Here is a 5,336-nt window from a genome sequence, read left to right as displayed (position 1 = left end):
CTCGCTAAATTATACTTCAGTAGTAATTGACTGAAACAGTCTAGGCTGCTCCTAGTTAAATTAGCAGTGGAACATTTTTCTTTATTTTTGCAGTGGAACGTACTTCCATATATATATATATAACTAATAAGGGTTGGTTCTTGTAAACTTAATTTTTTTTCTTCGTTTTATGTATTTTGTTCATCTTTTATGGATTTTTGTTAGATTTGCTTTATATTTTTTACATTAATTATTCATCTCGACGAGAGGAGTCTGAAAAGTAAAAAATTTAAGTTATTACAAAACGCAAAAAAAAAAAAAAAGTTCACTAAAGACGAAAAAAGTATCAAACAGCTGTCTGTTTGTCTTCCAACATCAGTCCGTATTTTCATATATTTCCGATTCATCTCATCGAGACGAACGATTTAACCCCAAATTACAATGACAAACTAAACCAAAAGAACGATTTAACCCCAAAATTACGATGACAAACTAAACAAAAAGTTACAAAAACTAAAAAATACCGAAATGAGTTCTGGACAAATAAGTTTACAAGAACGCAACCTAAATAAAATAAGATAAGTTTCTTTTTAACAACATAGGAAGTATTCTCACGCCCAAACGGGATGAGTCTAATCCACCTACGGCCGGCCATATGGAATCAACACATAGGGAAAGCAATGAGAAGCAACTAGGAGGGGGGGACCACTGAATGCGTCAATTTGGCTATTCACATGGACTTTCACCTCTTAAATGATTGGCCTATTTTCCAGGAATCAAACTCACACCTCCAAGGTGGTACCAAACCCATGGCCAGTGGAGATGACCCTCGTTGGGTAAGAATAATAAGGTGAGTGAACATAATTATTCTCATATTTCACAGCCCCTTCATGTGTTACATATGAATATATGAACTCTATGTTTTCTCTTTTAAGGCATGGGGGAGGGGGGTGTGGTTTGGGGAATTTTTTCTTCAAAAATTACATGGCATGAATCATATGAAAATTAAATTTTTTTTTTTGGTACATGAAAATATGTCTCTCAAAAAACAAACACAGTGGGTCTACAAGCGCATTCTCCTGGGGTCCTATATGATCCGAAATGTATACTCCATATTGGTTTGTTAAGTTAAAAAACCAGGTAACCCAGGGATTTTGTTACGAGGGCATGCTACAATATCACCAAAAGATCACAGTTATTAGCCATGATTATAAGTCTTCAATCACGTTCCCAAAACCGTGGTCTATTTGGCTGAGATCGTAAGTCACTCTCTTTTATCACAGTTATAAATAGTGATTGAAACATAGCAACAATCACGGTCGAAACGCGTGATCGTATCTGGTAAAAACCGAGATGAAAACTAATTTGGCTTGATCTTATGTGATTTTTTTTTTCTCGGTTTTATGGTTAAATGTAAACAACAATCATGATCAAAACATGTGATCTATTATGGTTACAATTGAGAAAAATAATTTGGCATGATCTTCTCTAGTTTTAGATCTCGGTTTTCTTTAAAAACCGTGGTTAAATGCCCTTACCGTCACACAGTCTAGGAATGTGATTGAAAGATGCATTTTTTTTATTTTATTTTTTTGCACTTGAAAAAATGCCTGAAGCAACATCTGAAATATCACATTTAGCCCACCTGAAATCTTTTTCAATGCCAACATTGACACAAGACCATAACAGATAATCTAACCAATAAATTTCGCTTCGCATCCAATACAAGAGTACAGTAGCAATATCATATACTGTACTAATAATGCATACCCAGTACCGAATCGATTCATTAAAGCCTTCAAAAAAGACTACAAAGTACAAAAGAAAAAGATTGCTAAAAGGTTGTACAAAATACAAATAAATGACCCTATATATATACTCCAGCTTCCTTCAACCCAAAAATTTGCATTGCTCATTGTGTACAGCCTGCATTAAACATAATAAGCGATAAAAGACAACATCAATCTAGAAAGAAAAAAAAACCAAGCTGGAATTCAATAACTAAACAGTTAAAAATATTACGTACGTACATTATACATCATCACTAAACAGTTAAACAAAAGACTCTAGAGCCTGAAATTAAAATACACATACCTCTGCCAAAGGTTGAAAAAATCCAAGCAGGAAATTCTCAGTAGTTACCTAGATAATACACACAAAAACACGAAAAACTCATCAAATAGAATGAAATTGGAAAATATTCACATAACTAGCTCACGGCTTCCAGAAGAGATCAGAAGGTGACAGACAAACAAGATGATCCTAATACTCACTGAGTCGCTTCCCCCCACTTTCTCTGACTATACAAATTTGCCTTGGTCTCAGGAAATGCCACTCAAACAAATGGCAGAGCCCTAATTAGGACACAAGACACGAAACATCAAAAACTCAGTATAAGAAAGTCATATGAATTAACGTGTTATGTTGCTCATTTAAGTGACATACCCACAAATAACAAGTCACAAGTAGAAATTAACTTTTCGAACCGAAGTAGATATTGAGAGTCATTCATGTATCAAAACTTTTCGAACGGAAATAGTTATTGACAGTCATTCATATATTGACAGCTAACTTACACGCAAGACCCTGTCCCATATAATTTAGAACAAGAGTTTATCAGCTCAACCCGCACTTAATGAGCTAAAATGCCTACTGAAACAACTGCAATTATCATGATAACTGGAACAATTGTCGAGGACAAAAAATAACAGAACCTTTATATGAAGTTGGTTCCACGGTAGTGACAGACTATTCAACTAAGATGGCCCAAAACTAGGGAAAATAGAAAAGAAACGAAACAAGAAATAAAAAGCTAAAGCAACAACCAAAAAGAACACAAAAAACAACTTACACGTAAAATGATTTAGCAGTTAAGATGCCACGACTCCATCATCCCTGTTGCCACATAGAGAAACCTGTAGCAGTGTATAGTAGGCCAGCCAGCCATAGCTATAGCCGAATAGACTCGTTGGACTCAAAAAGCTGACTTATTGGACTCAGCAGCAACACCACAAACCTACTTCGAAGAACCTCCGAAATTTGAAGACGTCTTCACACCCTGCGATACAGCAGCAAAAGCAGCTTAAAATAACTAACTCTAGAAACCAATAAATCAAAACCAAAGGCAACCCCTTCCACTGATCCACAATGAACCCCTGCCGCTTCTGTGATTAATTATGCTAAACAATCTCCTATATTGAACAATTGTATAAGAAACCAAGCGAAGATAGATGCACAAAGCAACAAAGCAAATTCCATAGTAGTTTTGGTCAAAGGTTATTCCTTGGATTCATGACCAGCATAAACCTACAAAACAAAACCAGAGCTGATCACTTATATGCAAGAGGAAACACGTATTGATACTTATTTTTTCCCCAAAAAACTGTCATAGTTTATACAAGGCCTACCCGATGAAACATAATTGTTCTTTTACACATTTTATCAAACACTTGGAAGGCTCCAAAATAACTTAGTTTACACGCAAAAAAACCAATTCAAATTTGAGTCAAATTAGAAGCAAAACATGCCAACATATACAATAAAGCACTGCACCTCTATATAATCTGGAAGAAATATGGTGCTAGTCAAATTTTCTGTTGTAGAAAGTTATATGAGAGACAGACTTTCCATTAAATTTTTCTAGAAAGCAATTCTCACAGGGAGTAAACAAGCAATGCCCTTAGGTCCCTCCATAAGGGTTTTCTTTCCTCTCTCTCTCTAAAAAGAACTCGCCTAAATCTTTTTCAGCTTTGGGGGAGGGGGGCCGCCGCCTCCTCCCCCTCCTCCTCCCCTCTCTCCATCGCCTCTCCTTCTTCTCTTCGTTTTCTTGGGGTATCTATTCTCGATCTGTTTCGGCTGTGGGCTGTTGAGATCCAGGCATTCATGCTTCCGGTGCTCGGGCTTTTGGCCGGCTGTCGGTGGGCCTGTTTTCGACCGGTCTCCGCCTCGTCCTCTCAGATCCGGTGAATAGTGGCCGGCGGTGAGGTAATAATAGGGTGTGTTGGGGTTGGGTTTTTCCTTGCTTTTTTCGGTTCTATCGGCTGGTCTCCCCAGCTCGGTATTTGTACCGGTCTGTTTTTTCAGATCCGGTGGGTTTGGTGGTGGGTTAATAATTAGTTAGCTGCTGCTGGTTTTTTCTCGATTTCAGTGGTGGTGGTGCTGTGTTAGTGGTTTGGCCGTCGTCGGAGATCGTCGGCGTCCTCCTCCCACTGATATGGTGGGTACTGCGGCTGTTGATCTGGATTTGACGGCGGTAGTATAAGGCTCAGGGCTTGGCCCTTGAGTGTGTCGTCTGGTTTGAAGAGCCCTGGGACTTGAATAGGCAGACTTGGGTTCGCAGGCATCGGCCGCCGTGGTCGCGTGTTATCGGAATTTTAGCCCATGTGGATTTCTATTTCGATCTCCTCACCCGGAGCCCCGCGTGGCAGCGGGGGCTTGCCGGAGATTTAATCTCCTTCACTCTTGTCCGAGGTCCCGTTTGTGCCTCTTTGTCGGCGAACGACGTCATCCCTTGACCGGAGTAGGCCGGCAGCTTATTGGTGTCAGTCCAAGGTGTTTGTGCTTCCGGTCTGCTTGATTTCTTGTCTGTTTCCATCGGTTTGTTATTGTTCGTCTGTGATTTGGGGGTTGCGCCATCCCGAGGCGACTAAATGGATAGATTGCTAGCTCCTCATGACCCGACCCTTAGAGGCGGTGAGTAGTGAGTCTGTGACTCGGCTTAGAATCTAGGCATTAGTGGTCTCTTTGTTCTTGTTTATCATGTGTGTTTTTTGGATGGTTTGGCTATAGTTCCCTCTTCATTGTATTCAGATGGATTCGCTATATTTGCCTATTTTTAGGCCTTTAATGAAATGAATTGTTGATAAATAAATAAATAAACAAGCAATGCCCTTCACAAAAGTCTCTAAAGTGCTAATTTATCCATCTATCACGTAGCACAACAGATTCAAGTTAGAGAATAGGGCTTACATTCATTCCCATCTATCTACCTATAGATCTTTAAATGCATGTATAAACTTTGATTCATATGTAAGAATATATACATGTATAAACTTTGATTCATATGTAAGAAAGTACATGTGTATAAATTGGGAGAGACACACATACAGATTTTGTAGTGATCCTTATGGAACGAGGTCACCGACAGCTCACTCCCAGTCCACAAATTCACAGCCTCAGGTAAACAACCCCGGGCTTCACTGGCCCACCCAACGTGGGCCTCGCAATCTCCCGCGAGCCCAGAGAAGATTGAAAATGCAGCATGCGGGATGAAAAAAAAAATAGGGGCTTACAACTTTGAATTTAGGGATAACAGATTAGGGCATACAAAGTTACGTACATATGCACATGGATACATA

At 39.1% G+C, this 5,336-nt stretch overlaps 1 long non-coding RNA gene across 2 annotated transcripts; it reads right to left on the bottom strand.

Annotated features, from left to right (window-relative positions):
* Nucleotides 1–1,745: 1,745 nt before the first annotated feature.
* LOC131318680 (uncharacterized) lies at nucleotides 1,746–5,336 on the bottom strand. 2 transcript variants are annotated; one of them, XR_009197779.1, is made up of 4 exons: nucleotides 5,086–5,336; nucleotides 2,253–3,170; nucleotides 2,074–2,121; nucleotides 1,746–1,905 (listed from the first exon to the last, which is right to left on the bottom strand). It is a non-coding gene; the product is annotated as an uncharacterized LOC131318680 (long non-coding RNA). The 2 variants fall into 2 exon arrangements; XR_009197778.1 differs by lacking the exon at nucleotides 5,086–5,336 and having other exon boundaries at nucleotides 2,253–3,654.

The sequence above is a fragment of the Rhododendron vialii genome, chromosome 3a, assembly GCF_030253575.1.
Source record: "Rhododendron vialii isolate Sample 1 chromosome 3a, ASM3025357v1".
NCBI classification, from domain to species: domain Eukaryota; kingdom Viridiplantae; phylum Streptophyta; class Magnoliopsida; order Ericales; family Ericaceae; genus Rhododendron; species Rhododendron vialii.
The sequence above is the reverse complement of the archived record's forward strand: the minus strand, read 5'-3'. Positions and strand labels throughout refer to the sequence as shown.